Here is a 19,377-nt window from a genome sequence, read left to right as displayed (position 1 = left end):
AGCCATCCCATGTGAGGGAGGGCCACATGCCGGAATTTGCTCCTTCGCCAGGAGAGCAAAATGAAAAGATAGGACGTTTTCAACACACCATTTTTTTTTAAAACAAGTCCCAGCTCAAAACCCACCTATTTAAAATTGCATTTTCTGTGTAGCTCTCCCTCTTGTTTCTATTTGTAATTGTATTTTATTTATTGTATTCTATTTGATTGTATTTTATGATAGTACCTATGCTTGTCTGTGACTGTGAAATTGTCCTTGAGAGCTTTGAAAGGCGCTTTAAATGTAATGTATTATTATTATTATTTGTGCAACATTCTTTTTTGTTTTTAATTGCACTCTTGAACGGGCTCTTGAAATTAAAAGCGCGGTAAATAGCAGCAAACAGTCTATTAATTCCCAACATATTATGTGATTGAAGTGTGACAAAAAGTTGTGATGTTGATTTTTGTGTGTGTGTGTGTGTGTTTGGCTGTTGTGATAGCGCTGGTGGATCTGTGGGCGTGCAATCACACCGAGGTAGAGACATTCGGAGATAGACACACACACATATTACACACTCGGCGTGCCAACAAGTTCAGGAATGAAATCGTGCGGATTGCGAGCCGGCGTAAAGTCATCATAACATTGGAACAAGGTTGTTTGAGAAAAATGGCAGTTTACGCGGCAGTTTATGTTTTACCTTCATGAATAGAAAATATGTTAACGGAAAAGGGAGTGGATTTTGCGCACGTGCGGGTACATCAACGAGCAAATATTAGCACATTGTAAAAAAAGTAAATAAATTAAAATGAACTAATTCACTGCCAGACAATATGAAAAAATATGTCCACTCCAGTGCCAGGGTTTTTGTCATTGTCACTCAAATTGCAGGACCCAAAGACTATTAAGTTTTACCTGAGACCACGGGTGTCAAAGTCAATTTTTTTTTGCCGCGGGCCACATCGTAGTTATGGTTGATAAAGTCATTATTAATCAAGCAGGAATCAAGTAAAAACAAGAAGGTTCTTTAATTTGGGGACGGCGCAAATTGTAACCCCCCCCCCCAACTACCCGAAAGGGCAGGGGGAAAAAGCCAAGAGGAAAAGAGAGAGATGGGGCGTGTTGGGAGAGCTTTTATAAAGACGGGCAGGATGTGACGTCATGTAAAGGCGGGCAGGATGTGACATCATGTAAAGGTGGGCAGGATGTGATATGACAGGAAGTCCAAGAAAACCAAAATGATGCCAAAGGAAAGAGAAAAGATGTTCAAAAATGTTTGTATAGCCTTAACAATGGTTTCCTCTCAAGGGCAGTTATGAATTTGGGTAAGCCTTTAGAATGTTGAATCCCCTCCACATATTACATATAGAGCGCACGACAAATTAATGAATAACTCGTTTTCAAATCTCAAGTCAAGAATAATGACTGTTATTGTGGTTTACATCCAAAAATATGAACATTTCACAAGTTTGTTTAGCTTTCGCTGGCCGAAAAAAATGATGTGGCGGGCCGGATTTGGCCCCCGGGCCTTGACTTTAGCACCTGTGCCTTCTTCTTTCATCAGAAAAAAAGAGTTAATTCCTAAATTGTATAAGCCTGTAGTTATCTGAGCTTGAAATGGGAGCAGCTGTACAAAAGGCAAGAATCTTATATAGCGCTTTAAAGGACAACCGACGCCTTCGGACAAGTTGTGTCCATAATTTGTAAAATCACTTGAAATGACTTCTACTGAGCGTATTTTACAAATATTCCACGGCATATAGCTATATTTTACGTTTTAAAACTCGCGCTGAATATTCAGGAAGTCTTGTTTTCGAGTTGGTGATGATTCCTGATGTGACGTCACGAAGGGAACGCCCCTGACCGAGAAAGCCACACACAATGCATTTTGGGTACTTTGTTTGGTCTGAAAACTTTGTGTTGATGGCGAAATTAGAAAGAAGGAATTATAGATGCTATAAAACGTTTTTTATGATGTCAGTTGTCCTTTAACAACAGCTGAAGCTGGAACAAAGCGCTAACATGGAAAAAAGGGACATACCGCCCCCTTTGTGGAAGGTGAAAAACATTGCCAGAGGCCATTACCAGACGCCATGGCCAGCGCCTTATCAGCACCCAAACAAGAAAAAAACAAAACCCGAACAAATTCCGGAATGGCGCTCCACATCATATTTTCAATTTCCGAATAAATTCAGGGATGGCAGTGGATGAGTTAAAAAATACACACTGCGCATATCTGTGATGTCAGCTTTCGATCAACTCAAAAACATGGTTTTTTTTCCCAACATAGGCTTTGATCAAACTGTCCTTGTTCTTACATGTAGCTATTGATTGATCAAATCCATTGGTTGACAAGCGTCGAGAGGGGTTGGGGGGGGGGGCAAGTGGAAACATGCCCCCGTTATCAGACCTCTTTAATTGCACGCATTCGATCATCACCCATCCTCCACAGCCTTGCCCCCCGGCCAGAATATAAGGCCAGAATGATGGTTGGTGAACCTTGGGAAAGTGGTCTTAGCCCCCCCCCCCCCCCCCCCTCTCCACCCTTCACTAACACTCAGCCCAATGTGTTAATAGATCCAATGCCATCTTATTTTCGCACTTCTGCGAGACGACAAGGGGCGGCCAGGCGGGACTGGCGGTCGGCTGCGCTGAAAGAGCAAGAACAAGGGAGGCGGATGAGGAAAGGGGTGAGCGGGCGATCGTGGAGGGATCGCAGCACTCCACTGAGGAGGTCAGCGAGCAGGCAGGGGGGCACAAGTTCAGCTTGCTTACTACGGGGGGTGAAAAAAAAGAGATGCAATAATGAATGGATGATTGCAACAACTGCAGATGGATTGATGGACTCAGGTTGCCAACTGTTCCGTAAAGAAACGAAATCCTTTGTGAATATTTTGAGGGACAGTGGTTACTACAGTGGATAGCTTATCAAGGCTATTGTATAAGGCGCACCGGAGTATAAGGCGCATCCCCAATGAATGGTGTCTTCTCAAACTTTTTCCATATACAGTGATTTCCATATACAGTGATACCTTGGCTTACGAACTTAATTGGTTCCCAGACAGACTGTGTAAGGCGAACTGTGTATCCCAAAAAATAATTTCCCATAGGAAACCATTAAAATGAGAATAATCCGTTCCCAGGTCCCCATAAAACATAATTTTCTACTTACTACTTATTTTCTAAGCCTTAAAACTACACAAGATATACCTTATTTTATGTATAATAAATGTGCTATGGTATTATAATGAAAGAAATAAACTGTACTGTATAATAAAGTCGTTTGATTTACCTTTGTGATGGTCGTTGATGGCTTGATGGAATGGAGTGGCCGGTTTCATCAGCATTAAACACTTGATGAGGAACGTAACCTTCTTCTTTCACCATCTTGAGGAATGATCCCTTGTAGGTGCTTTCTCTGCCGTAATTTTATCTCGTTCCTCATCAATTGTGTTCTGTTTAGCTGGGTTGATAGCTTTTTGCATCAAGTGTACAGATGGCTTGTGCGGGTTGTTTTTGGAGCCTGATTGATGGGATATTTTAACCTTGCAGTCTACACTCTGCCTTCAAACTAAGTTGAAACTCTCTCACTGTCTTCTGCCTGTCTCATTAACGTTTAAACCAGCTCCCCTCACCGCTGCGTTCTTGACCAATCACGTGGCTTTAACCGAAGACCAGGGGCGGGGAATAGAGGACAAAAACAATCAGCTGCCATTTTGTTGTTAGAAGAACGGGCTCGTTCGTGAACGACACATCAGTCATTGAGGCAGCTCCGTGTAAGAAAAAAGTTTGTATGACAAGGTAACATTTTCTTAAACGTAACGTTCGTAAACCAAAACGTTCGTAAGCCAAGGGGTTCGTAAACCGAGGTATCACTGTAACTTAAAAATAACACGAGAAGAAACAAAAACACATGCTTGCAAAATCTATTTCCGATGCCAGCTTCCATAACCTCTACAGTTTGATACCAAACTAAATCCCGGCAATCCCGACAGCACGGTCCAAGACGAACGAGCAAGGATGATGTGACCAAAGAAATGCGCGTCGCTAATCGGTGGGTGTCATACAACGCGTGAGTGGCTTCTCTTTTCATTGAGCCCCCGTCCGCAAAAACAGCAGCGTGGATTGACATCGTGGTGAGGTTGGCCCCTGGCTGCCCGTGACCTTTGGTAATTCTCTATGTCTTCACACCTTTCCAAGACAAGCTCTCACACTCTCTACCTCCCCCCCCCCCATGACCTCCTCCCCCGCCTTTGCATTTTACAATCTCTTCAATTAAAAGCTAAATGGATATTTTAACACTCTGCCATTCTAATGACAGTGTTCTAATCTGCCACTGTTGGATGTCTGGAAAGATGAGGACACAGGATCTCACAGGTTAGGACTGACAATCTCTCTTTTTTTTTCTACTTTCACACACGCAGAAGACCTAAAGGGGTGGTCCCTGTTGGGGCATCTAGCCGGAGAGCCTAATGTCACCTCAGTGACATGGAAGCCACCCAGGCTGTCACTTTGTATCTCTGAAATCAAAAGAGATAGACCATGAGCAGCCTGACCGGAAAGTGAGGACTCAAAATGCTTGATACACATTTTGGCTCTAAGAGAAATCAGGATCTATCAAGTTAAACTTATACCTTCCCCCTTAGCCCCCAACCCTCCACCCCGCAACATGCAATGAGCTGGTTTCTCAAAACCGAACCGCCAAATGCTCACTCGAGGTATACCTTTTGGCTCGGACCTTTTTTTTTTCCTTTGCGCATATGTGTGTGGGTTGGATTTGAATTTGTATGCAATGCATGGAACAATCATTGCAGGGGGAAAAAAAGTGTCAAAATAAATTTTCACATCGTGTGAATTAATATACTGGATAACCATTTGCATTATTATTATTATATCACTTTTAAATACAGTCCAGGATGATTGGAAACTATAGTCACGTTCACACATTCGTTGCGCTGATAAAGACTGAGGATGAGTTCTAATATCATTATAAAGAATCAAATACAATTATTATAACGTATACAGTGATACCTCGGTTTACGAACCCCTTGGCTTACGAACTTTTCGGTTTACGAACGTTACATTTATGAAAATTTTACCAGGTCATACGTACTATACCTTGGCATACGAACTTTTTTTGTACACGGAGCTGCCTCAATGAGTCATTTTAATGTAAAGATGAGCCCCAAGGTCAAAAATATTCCTCATTCTCAATTAGATTGATTTTTTTTCAAGATGGGTTTGAGTGTATTGGTCAGCAGGGATTCTATGTCCACATTCATTGGGGTCAACCACCCCACAGCAGGATCTGGACATTAGAAGAGAGGGCGTGGGTGGGACCTTTGCTTCTTTTGAGAGGCATACTTGTCATCAAATTCATGCCAAGGCCTTTGGTGCCCATGCTGGTCCCTTTAGGCATGCCCTCGCGACTCGCTGGCCTTGACTTACCCGCGTACGCCATCAACCAGCATAAGCTTCCTTATGGCGCTGCATATGATTAACTGGACCATTGGGCAGCTTGGCTTTGGGAGATGGCTGGTCCTGGGCATGGATCCACGAGCAGGGGGCAAGGACAAGAGAGGCAATGTCAGAGTGGATGCAGATCTCCTCTCACATATTGTGCTGACAAAAAAACCATCAGATCCTTCTGGCATCATTGGAAAATATTCCACTGGAAAAATGAGACATAGTTTTGAAGATGTATTTAACCCCTTCGTGTATTGTCGTAACCGCTGTCCCTGAAAGGGTTCAAATGAATTTGTGAGTCACATGTAAGAGAAAAACAACTGCTGTGTTCGAAAGGAGAGAGCTCAACACCACATTGACGCATTTTAAAACAGCAGTCCAAAAATCTGCCGTTCCACACGATCGAGTCAATTTTCCTTCACACCTCCAAATTCTCAAGTGTGACTTCCGTCTGTTGCTTCTTTTCCTCACCATCGCTTTTGCCTCCTTTCACTCCCATTCTATCCTTCATTTTTTTGCTATTATTTGCAAATCAGGCAAGACACTATCTACCTCAAATGTTGGTAATTTAAAGTTACTTTATTTAATCTAAAAACAGTTTGTGGTATACAATAGATGCTCATTCAGTGTAACTAACTACAATATCTCATGTCTCTCATTGGCCAATTTATTGTTTTAGGAGAAAATTTAACAAGGTGGACAGTTACATTAATGTTGAAATATTGTCATACATTGACATTAATCTATACATCAATCTTTGTTTGCTCTGCAATGCTACATGCTAACATAAATATATTGGAAAACTTCATGGATGAACACAGCAAAATAATATATGACCTGTATGAAAATGTGTTATTTTCGAAACATAATCATAAAACCAACTCTGTGGTCGATTTGGTAACGTTGAAACATACTTTTAAAAATACATAACAACACATATAAAAAGTGGATGAAAATTACGACTCACCATTGCCGAAAATTATGTAGTTTGGTACGTAGGAATGTCCTGTTGATAGAAATTTTAAGTAGAACTCTTGATACTGTCGATTAAATGTAGTGTCATTTTTCTTGAAAGTCTTAGGTTCATTTTCAATCGACCAAAGAAACTTTCCAAAGCGGTTCTAATGTTTATTTTTATGTTTTTGACTCGTTTTGCTAGCTCGTTATACTGCAGCGGTAAATTGTCACGCGACCGGAAGTTTAGTAGACGGATACACAAAAGAATCCGCTAATGTTTCAAAATAAAATACATTTCAGCGAACGAATTGAATAAAAACGGATGTCAAGTATATTATTTATTCTTTCTGCACAGCTGGTACCAAAGACCCACACACCGGTGCCACTTCGCGTAAGGGGGCTGCTCTTTAGTGTTCAATAGATAATCTGGTGAATAGCTCATAAACTGTGATGATAAAAAGTAGATCTCATAGTCAGTCAGTCAAGACAGCGCTACCTTCCCCCTCATGTCTTGTCTGTAAACCCCTATAGCACCGCATCCTTCTCCCCATCTCCTCCACCTCCTTCCCCTTCCTCTCCCTAAGGGCGATGTGGCATTTCTCCCCTCAGCCGGCCCTTGCGCTGTCACTCCGGATGGCTCCTAACGCGTTGTGCCCCACTGTGATTGAGCATTACGAGGTGTTTCACGCCTCCATGAAGTAGTCGAGACGGCAGGGAGGGCCTTGGGTAAATGATACGTATGGATTGCAAGGGCAAGAGGGTTCATGGTGGGGTCAGGTCAGAGGCAGAGGAGGCAAAGTGTGTCGCTTTCCTTAGACGAAGCGAGTAAACGCATACGCATCAACCCACCTGTTTTCATGAAACATGGCATCTTTAAAATAGTAGAAACAATCTCACCATCTTTGTTTTTACTTCAGTAGTGCAATCATCGTTGGTTTGAGTATGTGCGTGATGAGATAAGTAATTAATGTACTGTGAGGAGAGACTTCTGCCCAGTGATAGGGAAAGGGAGAGACCACCTACTGGCTTTTAATACAGCTCGTCAACGCGGCAACGGGACGCTCAATACGGGCATGTCTCAACTCGGGTAGGCTTAGTAGGAGAAAGCAATGCAGGGAGACATGCACAGGGGCGCAGAAAATATATGTATATTTTTGTTTCAGGAAAACTATGTTTTCAAAATACATTTTTTTTAATACATACATAAGCATTCAGAGTCACATCACATCAAATCAATCCCGTTGATACAATAGCAAAAGGACATTTTGTTCCTAACTGCATTGTCAATGTCTTTGTTGTGAGAGTCATATTTGTCACGACCGTGATTTAATAATAATAATAATAATAATAATAATAGTAATAATAATAATAATATTTCATTTTAAGCGCATTTCAAAGCTCCCAAGGACACTTTACAGTCACAGAAAAGCATATAATATAAATACCTTAACCCATAATAGACAAGCATAGGTACTATAATAAATAAAATACAATCACAAATAAAATACAAGAAATAAAATACAGATATAAATAGAAACAAGAGAAAGAGCTACACAGAAAATAAGATTTTTAAATAGGTGATTTTTGAGATGGGATTTGAAGGTGGGAAGAGAATCGATGTTACGAATGTTGGGAGAAAGTGAGTTCCAGAGTTTAGGGGCAGTGCAGCTGAAAGCTCTGTCACCCATTGTGCTGAGACAGGCGGGGGGCTTACAGAGGTGGGGGGGGAAGACGATCTGAGGGAACGAGAGGGAATAGAAATTTGAAGAAGGTCAGATAGGTATGGGGGGGGGCAAGGTTATGCAAAATGAGCGAAATGTTTGACACCTTCAAAGAAGTACAGATGATGACTGAAGAAACCTTTTCATCGATGAACTACTCCTGTACGATTGAAAAGTAATTCTCGCACAGAAATTTTTCACATCTGTTTCACCAACCTTTAACTTACAATGACTGCTGCACCGGTCGAGTACTGTCGGGGCCTTCATGCTGTTGCTGCAGATGGCGCGGTTTCAATTCCCAGCCTGTGACCCGATACCCAGCCACTACTGGTCCTGAGCCCAGATTAAAAAATAAATAAAAAAATGGAAGGGTTGCGTTAGCAAGGTCATCCGGCGTAAAAACCCGAGCCAAATAAGTCACGTGAGTGACACGTCGGGGCGATCCCTCGTTGGTACCAGATGAAAAATCACAACAAACCACGACGCCTACTGTGGTTTCCTATTGACATGCTCTTTATCGGCCTTTTGTTTCGATGTCGGGACATATTTCTGACATCGGTACTTCAGCCTGAGTAAGCAAACATGCTAGCATATGCTCGACTACTTCACCTGGCGCATAAAAGAACCAGAGGAGCATTCCAGACAAGGGATGTAAAGCTTGTATTGGATGCTAGCACTTTGTACTGCTGTAGGGAGATGCGATTCCACTCTGGTTTTCTGTTGCAAGAGGGCTGGGGGTGGGTATGGGGGTGGGGGAGGCAGTACTGCAGATCAATAAGACCATCCAGGAGCTGCCTGCCAAGTGTCGCATTCCCTGGAGTGTCTGTGGATTTAGTGAGTGACTGGTTTTTTTTCTGCACTTTCTCCTGGTTTGACCGCATGGTTGACATTTTCTGGCTTTGTCATATTTTTTCAGCCATTTTGTTAGATTTTCAGGGGGGTGGGGGCAATATTTGTCATCTGCGCCTGGCTGTGTTCAACCTGGATAAGACGGTCACTGCGTCTGCCACTACAGTGATACCTCAGTTCACGAACCCCTTGGCTTACGAACGTTTCGGTTTACGAACGTTAAATTGATGAACATTTTACCTTGGCATAAAAACTATTTTTCGGGATACACACGGAGTTGCCACAAGGAGTGATGTGACGTTCGAGCCCTTTCTCCCAAAAGAAAATGGCAGCCAGCTTGTTTTGGTCCTCTATTCCCCGCCCCCAGTTTTCGGTTAAAGCCACGTGATTGGTCAAGAACGCAGCAGTGAGGGGAGGTGGTTTAAACATTAAAGAGACGACAGAGAGAGAGTGAGCAAATGGATAGAAAACAGTGACATTTTGATTCGTTTCAACTTTGATAGTTCAAAGGCAGAGTGTAGACTGCAAGGTTAAAATTCCCATCAATCAGGCTCCACAAATAACCCACACTAGCCATCAGTTCATTTGAAATGAAAAGACAAGCACGGGAACCAGCTATTAATGATGTTTCTAGTGTGTCTGCTTGCATCTGTTGCTGTATCACAACTTCCAAGATGTACAACCCAGACGATCACAAAGGTAAATCAAACGACTTTATTATATAGTACAGTTTATTTCTTTAATTATAATACCATAGTACATTTATTATACATAAAATAAGGTATATTATGTGTAGTTTTAAGGCTTAGAAAATTAGAAAGTAGAAAATTATGTTTTATGGGGACCTGGGAACGGATTATGGTTTCCTATGGGAAATTAATTTTTGGGATACACACTTTTTGCCTTACGCACTCTTTCTGGGAACCAAATAAGTTCGTAAGCCAAGGTATCACTGTACGTCTTTATCAGCCTGGCGGTTGGGTATAGTCAGTCCATCACAGGTTGGAAAACACAGGCAAGGGGCTTTGCTTCTGCCTGATTAATCATAATGTAATTTTAATTAAAAAAAGCATCGTGTCAAAGGGTTTAGCTGCCTGAGAAGTGAGCCCAGATTGCCACGCAGCGGCAACCCTTCAGTGCGCAGGCAGGAAATGTATCCTGACAAATCCAAGCGACCCGGCCAAGAAAACTGACGCCATTGGTTCCCAGACAGAGTGTGTAAGGTGAAAAGTGTGTATCCAAAAAATTCATTTCCCATCGGTAACCATTAAAATGAGAATATTCCATTCCCAGGTCCCTATTAAACATAATTTTAGCTTTTATAAGCTTTAAAACTACACAAAAAAAACGTATTTTATGTGTAATAAATGTGCTATGGTATTATAATTAAAGAAATAAACCTCAATTGTATAATAAAGTCATTTTATTTACCTTCGTGATGGTCGTTGATGGAATGGAGTGGCCGGTTTTCATCAGCATTAAACACTTGATGAGGAATGTAACCTTCTTCTTTCACCATCTTGAGGAATCATCCCTTGTAGGTGCTTTCTCTGCGATAATTTTACCATGTTCCTCATCAATTGTGTTCTGTTTAGCTGGGTTGATAGTTTTTTGCATCAAGTGTACAGATGGCTTGTGTGGGTTATTTATGCAGCCTGATTGATGGGAATTTTAACCTTGCAGTCTACACTCTGCCTTTGAACTATCAAAGTTGCAATGAGTCCAAATTTCAAAAACAGTCGACTGCCATTTTGTTGTTAGAAGAACGGGCTCGTTCGCGAACGACACATCACTCATTATGGCAGCTCCGTGTGTATCCCAAAAAATAGTTTGTATGCCAAGGTAAAATTTTCATAAATGTAACGTTCGTAAACCGAAAGGTTCGTAAGCCAATCACTGTATTGTTGTCAAGGGTGTGGGTGGGAGACAAGTAGGGGTAGGGGATAGTTTTGGAAAAGGTTAGGGGGGGTCACACTGTCATGATAATTGGCGCTCGGTGCAAACGCAAGCGTCATACCAAAATGGTAAAAGACGAGGATATGTAAGGTGTGAAAGATTGCGGCATCATGTTCTGTCAGGGGTGGATATTGTAAGCCCTTGTGAAGTGATGCTGCAGGCTTGAAGGTCGGGCACAAGGGATTTTTATTTGTATTTTTTTTTATATTCCCATGCTTAACTTTGTTTACATGTCACATCCAAGCGGCGTCGACTCAGTGTCACGCCATTTTTACGAATCGAGCACGGGGGGTGGGGTTAGTATATACCGCTTTGTCGGCTTGGGGCCAAGATGGTGCTGAGATGGTAGCTGCTTAAGACAGGCCAGAAGGAGCGACATCAGCAGCAGGAGGAGGCCGTAGGGCTGCAGCCGGTTGCCCAAAAGATGAGATGTGGCTTGTCGACATGGTTGGAAAAAAAAAAAAAAAAAGGTGAAGCCAAACATTTGTGGTGACAAGGTATTAGCGTGGCTATAAAAAGGCTCACGGAAGTGCTTGTTTTCAACTTACTGGGCATATTTTTTGAGATTTTAAATAATTTCTGCTCTGTATTAACTCATTCACGGATTTATTCGGGAATTTGAAAATATGACGTAAAGCGACATTCTAATTCGGGTTTTGTTTTTTTCTTGCTTGAGTGCCGATAAAACACTGGCCAGACCTCTGGCAATGTTTTTTCCCTTCCACAATAAGGCAACATTTGCCTTTTTTCCCCATTTTAGCGCTTTGTTCCAGCTTCAGCTGTTATTAAAGCGACATATAAACCAATATCTATGTATTATAATAATACATTTTATTTCTAAGCGCCTTTCAAAACTCTCAAGGTCACTTTATAATCACAGAATACGTTTTTGTATCGTCAAGCAGGGGCAGCCATACGCGCCAGCGTTCGCTTAGCCCGGAATAACTCAAATAGATAGAAAGCTAGCTAATAGATAGCTAATAGGTAGCTAAGAGCTAGCCAGCTAGATAGTTACCAGCTAGCCAGCTAGATAACTAGCTAGATAGCTAATAGAATTGCATTGTATTTTGGACAGCCGCCCCCATTTCAAGCTCATATAGCTCCAGACCCATATACTGTAATTTAGTAATTAACATTTTTTTTCTGATGAAAGAAGAGAGTCTCTGGTTTCTTACGCTGCTTTGAATATTTATGTCGTCCTAAAACTCAATATTCTGTGGGTCCTGGAATTCAAGTGAGAAAAGCCCTGGCACTGGCGTGGACACATTTTTGCACGTCTGGCATGAGTTAATATGCAATGCGACAATATGATTAATAAAGTCGTTGTATTTTTTTGTGTCACCCATTGACTTGCTGATAATACCATTCAAAAGTAACTTTTGATTTTATTATTTATTATTATTTTTAAATAAAAGCCAAATAAATGTTCTTATCCTGTGACTGTAATTTCTAAGGCGCTTGGAAATAAAATGTATTACAGTAAAGTCTCGTTATATCGATATCGGATATATCGATAGTCCCGGTTATATCGATATTTTTCGGACTCCCTTGAATATCGATATAACGAGACTTTACTGTATTATTCTTATTAATAAACACAGCTCATGCATCTGATATCAATAAAATGTTGAGATGTATTGGATGAAATACCCCTACCCTCCCCCCCACCCACACACACCACACCTCCCCGGGTTAGCGCTTTGCTAACAGGAATATTTGGCTCTTGTTCACCCAATTACTCAAAGCTCACTTGAGCTTTGGACCGAAATATGTAAAACGAGCTGGAGGGTGACAGTTTGGCTCATGCGAAACAAAGGAGACAGATACCCACTCACTTCACCCTCCGTTCCTTTTTTTGGGGGGTGGAGTGGGGCGACAGGCCAGGGTTGGCTGACCTTTGGGGATGGGGGGGGGGGGGGTGTAGGGATTCGCCAGCATCCGGATGGGGTTGGGGGAGTCCAGCGCGATGGAGGATTCAGAGGTGAGAGACCGTGAAGGGCCATCCCTAACAAGCGTTTGATTTCTCCCTCCAGGTGTCGTGTGCCTTACACCCTCCAGATGACTGCTCTCAAGGCACCGTCATGTCTTTGTGAAGTGATTCATCTCCTTCTCAATTTTTTTTACACAAAAGGATATTTTATGTCTTTTTCCCCCCCATATGAATCAATATTTTGCTTTATCCGGTTTCAGATTTAATGCGGATCGTGCTTACAACAGATATCTTAGACCACATAGGCTTAGTCATGCTAATGAGGTGACACTAGGGTGATTGGGCCAATCAGGGCTAGTCATAGTCCATAATCAGACAGTACAAAAGAAATAATCAGATTAGCTTCAGAGAGTAGTCCACTGCTCCCCCCAACCTTAGAGCAGGGACCTATCAGAACAAAGACCTCTGTCCGTTAGGGATGTATCTATACTAGCTATTAGCGGTCTAGTTGGCTGGCTATCTATCGTATCTATCAGCGGTCTAGCACGCTGGCTAGCTCTCTATGAGCTATTAGCTAGCTTTCTATCTATTTAAGTTACTTCCGGGTTGAGTACACCGCAGAAAAAACGAACCTGTGACTGTAAAGTGACCTTGAGAGTTTTGAAAGGCGCTTAGAAATAAAATGTATTATTATTATTATTATTATATAGTAGTCCACTGCTCCCCCCCAACCTTAGAGCAGGGACCTATCAGAGCAGAGACCTCCGTCCATTAAGGATATATATATATATAGGGTCAGATCTACCAGCGCAACTTTAGTTCGCTGACGAGGCTTTTCGGATGAGGACCGAAATGTCTGACACCTTCAAACAAATATAGATGACAGCTGATGACACCTTTTCATCAATTCAAGATAAGAAGCGATTTCCTTTTCACTGATTTACTGAATCAATCCACATACTTGGGTAAATGTTGGTTTTACCTCCCTGGTTCGGATCCATTGAGTGTTATTCATAAGCGTGGGGATAACAAGTGTTGGAGAATAATGAGGCCTTTTGTATGACGGGATGCAGCACATATTGTCTCATGATCTCTCCTCACACACACACACACACACACACACACACACACACACACACACACACACACACACACACACACACACACACACACACACACACACACACACACTGAGGCACTAACGAGGCTATAAAGGACCCCCGTGACACCTGGGGCAAAGACATAAAGACCTTCTGCAGTCAAGCGACAGATGACCATTTAAACAAGTCCTATTAGGCAGGTAGTTAACAAGGCCACTTCAATTCAATTTGCATGGGAAAAGCCATTGAAAAGCACCGGAAGATGCCAAAATTTACAAATGTAAAATCTGAATCAAAATCGAATCAAAATGGCATGTTACCGTGGATGTAACACACAGATGCACACACGTAAAAAAGTAAATCAAAATAAAATAAGCGACAGAAAATGCTATTGGTGTAACAAAGCAAGCCCTGTCCAGTGAGTACAGTACATAGTAACTTGCACACTATGAGGCACACAGTGCTTAATTCCTGACGTCAACTGGAGCTAACCACCCACCGGCTGCCTTCACCTCAACCCATCTGTTGGTTCATTATTGTATCTCCAGCCTGCCAAAAAGGGAAATCACTGGTGAAAATGAGGATGAATTGGAGTCCAGTGCATCGCAGTCTGGGAAAAGGATAGTGAATTGATAAGTTCTTAATGTATGTATTTCCTTTGGCGTGGGATCATTTTAAATACAGTAAAGTCTCGTTATATCGATATTCAAGGGAGTCCGAAAAAATATCGATATAACCGGGACTATCGATATATCCGACCCTGTTTGCATGTAATTTTCTCCGTGTGTGCATAGAAATAGTATCGATATAACGAGACTTTACTGTATATGATTACGATTTGGAAATTGCAAACATATAACATATATTCTTTATCCTCAGCCAAGCATGACTAACATTACTGATATGGATGCTTTATCATGTCCCCAGGCGTTCTTGCATAATGAACAATGCATTCAATCGAAATGTCTGCGAAAAATATTTAAAAGCAGGACGCGTTAAAATAAACTCAAGTTTAGGTTGGGATGGATTAATGGCATTTCCATTCATTTCAATGGGGAGATCTGACTTGAGATAGTCAGTGCTCAACTAACAAATTTACTCACAAAATAAATTTACCACTGCACTAAATGTGTGACGTTTGCTAGTGTACCTTGATACCTCTTGAGTGTGTCGGCTCAAATGAGTGTGTTGTTCTCATTGCTATGATTAGCAGGGAAGGGCGAGTGAAGCCTTAACTTCGCAAAGCATTTTGTTGCCAGGTCCCTGAGAGATCCCACTGTTTGTTTATATTGAACTTTGTAGGCCAGTGACTCTGCCAGGCTCCCCTGCTTACTACTGTAATACACAAGCTGCTGGGGACCTGCACAGCCAGCAAGAAAGATCAAGCGATTGGACGGACGCTGACGTTATTTATTTTATTTCATACATTTAGGTGTATTTATTTTCAACAATTCGTAGGGTAGCACGTGCATATGCATGAATCAATTGTGTGTGTGTGTGTGTATACTGCTGGCAACTCTTCACTGTGTCCTCTCCAGCTCTCAGAGCCTCCATCATAAACAGCCATAGCCTCTGGCAGGTGTTGCACTGCGATGCACAGCTCTGCCTTTCCCAAAGTGACACACAAACTGACGGAAAAATGTGCATGCAGAGCACACACACACGTCCGAAAAATACACCAGTGGGAATCCCCAAAGGTGAGCCTTGGAGGATGGAGTCAACACCTTATTATTAAAAATCACAGGCACCCACATGTGCACACATACAGAGAATGCGGCAGGTGTGTTTAAGACTCCTCTCAAAGCATCCAGATTCTCATATGCATCATGGCTTGTCGATACATTTTATTTTTATCAGATAAGCCTATCATGTTATCAGGTTGCAGGGTGACAGAGATAGGCAGACGACAGTGAGAGAGTTTCAACTTTGATAGTTCAAAGGCAGAGTGTCGACTGTAAGGTTAAAATATCCCATCAATCAGGCTCCACAAAATAACCCACACAAGCCATCTGTACACTTGATGCAAAAAGCTATCAACCCAGCTAAACAGAACACAATTGATGAGGAACTAGATAAAATTATCACCGAGAAAGCACATACAAGGATCATTCCTCAAGATGGTGAAAGAAGAAGGATAATGTTCCTCATCAAGTGTTTAATGCTAATGCTCCATTCCATCAAGCGATCAACCACATCACAAAGGTAAATACAATGACTTTATTATACAGTACAGTTTATATCTTTAATTATAATACCATAGCACATTTATTATCCATAAAATAAGGTATATTTGTGTAGTTTTAAGACTTAGAAAGTAGAAAACTATGTTTTATGGGGACCTGGTGATGGAGATACTCTCAATAAATAGCTTGGCAGAGGGGCGCAGAATTCAGACGTATGTCATCTGATGACTGCGTCTCCTGCCGGCAGTGGGGACAATCTTTCTGGTTCTTAGTCTCTGTCCACGGTGTCTGACTGTCATATCTCTGACACCTGGGAACGGATTATTCTCATTTTAATGGTTTCCTATGGGAAATTATTTTTTGGGATACACACTTTTCACCTTACACACTCTGTCTGGGAACCAATTAAGTTTCTAAGCCATGATATCACTGTACATTGTTTTCAAGATTGATTTAGTGAGGTCATGGTCCAAAACAGAAAAATCTCAGCCATCGCTAATCTTGACAAAGCAGTGAGTTTAAACCTTGTCCCTAAAAACCAATTCATCTGTGACCCTATAGTGCAATTCTCTGTCCATGGCTGACAAGACAGCACTAAATGTTCAAGCGAGGGAGGTAAGTGCTGGAAAGTCCTTTGACAATACAAGCATGGTTTCAGGATCCTGCTCAGTGCAGCTCTTTGAGAAAGGGAGTGGCACGTACAAGGAAGCACAACTTGGGCTGGAGAGGTCAGCCGCTGTGCGACTGGGGAGTTTGGTGAAATATGAAGATGTGAAACCCTTTGTGGGGAGATGTTATCTACTTGCTTCAGTGAATCTTTGCGTCTCGGAAAAAAAAAAAAAAAAAGCAAGAGAGTGCGGTCTGCTTGACGCAGGAGATGAGCCAAATCCCCTGACACCTTCCAGACAAGAAGACTTTGGATGTTTAATGACAGGAATCAAAACACGTGCAGATCATCAACTTTCAATATGATAAGCAGTCAATTCAAAAGGGGATGCGAGGATTGAAATTCAACGTTCAAAATAAATCACTCAGTTGAGCGGAATTCAATCCCAAGACTCAAAATGAATCACGAAATAGATTGCTATCTCTATTCTATTGAAATTCAATTCTATTTACAGTGATACCATGGCTTACGAACTTAATTGGTTCCCAGACACAGTGTGTAAGGTGAAAAGTGTGTATCCCAAAAATTAATTTCCCATAGGAAACCATTCAAATGACAATAATCCGTTCCCAGGTCCCCATAAAACATAATTTTCTACTTTCTCATTTTCTAAGCCTTAAAACTACACAAAAAAAACCTTGTTTTATGTATAATAAATGTGCTATGGTATTATGTTTAAAGAAATACACTGTACACTGTGTATAATAAAGTGGTTTTATTTACCTTTGTGATGGTCGTTGAATTGGATAGAGTGGCCGGTTTCCTCAGCATGAAACACTTGATGAGGAACGTGACTTTCTTCTTTCACCATCTTGAGGAATGATCCCTTGTAGGTGCTTTCTCTGCGATAATTGTATCTAGTTCCTCATCAATTGTGTTCTGTTTAGCTGGGTTAATAGCTTTTTGCATCAAGTGCACAGATGGCTTGTGCGGATTGTTTATGGAGCCTGATTGATGGAATATGTTAACCTTGCAGTCTACACTAAGCCTTTGGATTGGATTGGATATGCCTTTATTAGTCTCGCAGTGGAGAAATGTACATTTCACAGCAGCAAAGTGAACTATCAAAGTTGAAACTCTCTCACTCTCGTCTGCCTGAACCAAAACCCGAACAAATTCGGGAATGGCGCTCTATTTCATATTTTCAATTCCTGAATAAATTTGGCAATGGTAGTGAATGAGTTAATATTATGTCAATTTTTGTGATTATTTTTTCACAAAAAAAAACAATGGAAAAGAGTTCGTCCAATTTTTTATGACCTGGGTTCGATAAACCTGTGCAGCCACCATCCCTATCGGAAACAGATTCTTCCACACATCCACTTCTTCTGGCTGAAGGCTTCTCACAGCTACGATATCTTGCCCTCGGTTCAGGAACTGAAAATGAGAATCTCCAAATCAGGAGTCAGGGAGTCGTGTCGAAGCCTGACCCTGTATTCTCACCTCCAATTCAACTGGACTTGTGAATGGTGGAGTCCTTCTTTCTCTCAGTAGGATTTTTCCATTATTCTTTCATGTCTTTTATTTATCACACCTTTATTTAGTGGCACTATGTAATGCATTTTTTTTCTCCAAGTTATCCTGCTCAGTCTGTGGCTTTTTACTTCCCAGAGTTATTCTTTAGATTTGAAATAAATTTGGGAAAGGAGGGTGAGGACAAAGGAAGAACAATTTGGATAACTAATGCATCTTTTTGCCAATCAAGATTCCCCCCCCCCAATCCTCCTCAATTTAAAATAAAAAATCAATATTGAAGTACACAGTCAACACTATTCATTGGGATAAAAAAAAAAAAACACACATTTGGAAAAAAATGTACGTTTTTACATATCCAGGTAATAAAACTCCAAACAAAGCCAAAATTAACACAAAAAAAATTGTCAGGCCAACCTAAAAACAAATAAATAAATAAATAAATACATAAATAAATAAAAGGAAAATAAATAAATATAGAAATAAATACATAAATAAAAACATATAAATCAACATAAATTAACTGATAAGTATATAGATAAATAGATAAATAAACAGATAAATAAATAGATAAATAAACAAATAAATAAATAAATATCATACATGAACCGATTGGTGGGTTCATAAATAAAAGGGTTAATACATAAACGAATAAAAATCTAAATAAATACATAAATACACGAATAAAGAGATAGATAAACAAATCAACACATAAATAAATAAATACAAACATAAATACATACATACATGCATACAAAAATAAATAAATAAATAAACAGATAGATTAACTGAAAAATAAACAAATTGGGCATTGAACTACGTAAAAAACAACCACATAAATAGAATGAAAAAAAACAAATAAATAAATAAACAGATAAATAAACCGATCAATAAATAAACATACAAATATTTTTGTTTTTAAATGTGTAAATAAATAAATGAATACAAATGTAAATAGCCAGAGAAATAAACAAATAAATTCAGTAAAAAAAGATAAAATAAACAAATAACTGGTAAATAAAAAGATGAATAAACAAACAAATAAATACTTAAATAAAATGAACACATAAACACATAACTAATACACTAAACAATA

The 19,377-nt window shown here is 40.6% G+C and overlaps 1 long non-coding RNA gene across 1 annotated transcript in view; it reads right to left on the bottom strand.

The window, feature by feature from the left end:
* LOC148883090 (uncharacterized) overlaps positions 1-6,629 on the bottom strand; it is a 7,641-nt gene extending 1,012 nt beyond the window's left edge. Inside the window, exons 1-2 of the long non-coding RNA XR_016113452.1 lie at positions 6,413-6,629; positions 5,428-5,520 (exon numbers count right to left, since the gene is read on the bottom strand). This is a non-coding gene — a long non-coding RNA (uncharacterized LOC148883090). The remainder of the gene's footprint in view (positions 1-5,427; positions 5,521-6,412) is intronic.
* Positions 6,630-19,377: the final 12,748 nt, after the last annotated feature.

This window comes from Hippocampus bargibanti, linkage group LG20 (assembly GCF_051943395.1).
Source record: "Hippocampus bargibanti isolate YZ-2025 linkage group LG20, ASM5194339v1, whole genome shotgun sequence".
Classification (NCBI taxonomy): Eukaryota; Metazoa; Chordata; class Actinopteri; order Syngnathiformes; family Syngnathidae; genus Hippocampus; species Hippocampus bargibanti.
The sequence above is the reverse complement of the archived record's forward strand: the minus strand, read 5'-3'. Positions and strand labels throughout refer to the sequence as shown.